We start from the raw sequence: 242 nt of genomic DNA on the forward strand, positions 1-242 counted from the left end.
AGGCCCCAGCCACCTTGTGGAGCATGCCACCGACTGGGTCTAGGGCATTGTTGGTCTTGGGAATTCAGCCAGGGAGAAGCCTTAAAAGAGTCACACACACTTGGATGACAAGCACTGGCAGCAACAGATCAGATTGCAGCCCTTCAATTTGCTTCCAATTAAATAGTTTAAGAGAAGAAAATCAGGTCTAACTTTTTATCTTAAAGACTGGCCTTGAGAATTTCCATTTCTAAAGACCAATT

The 242-nt window shown here is 44.2% G+C and overlaps 1 protein-coding gene across 1 annotated transcript in view; it reads left to right on the forward strand.

Moving 5' to 3' along the window:
- The window catches only part of LOC107182884 (chromosome unknown open reading frame, human C5orf38), a 42,423-nt gene that overhangs the window by 3,356 nt on the left and 38,825 nt on the right, over positions 1-242 (forward strand). The gene's annotated exons all lie outside the window — the stretch shown is intronic.

The sequence above is a fragment of the Myotis davidii genome, unplaced genomic scaffold, assembly GCF_000327345.1.
Source record: "Myotis davidii unplaced genomic scaffold, ASM32734v1 scaffold135, whole genome shotgun sequence".
Classification (NCBI taxonomy): domain Eukaryota; kingdom Metazoa; phylum Chordata; class Mammalia; order Chiroptera; family Vespertilionidae; genus Myotis; species Myotis davidii.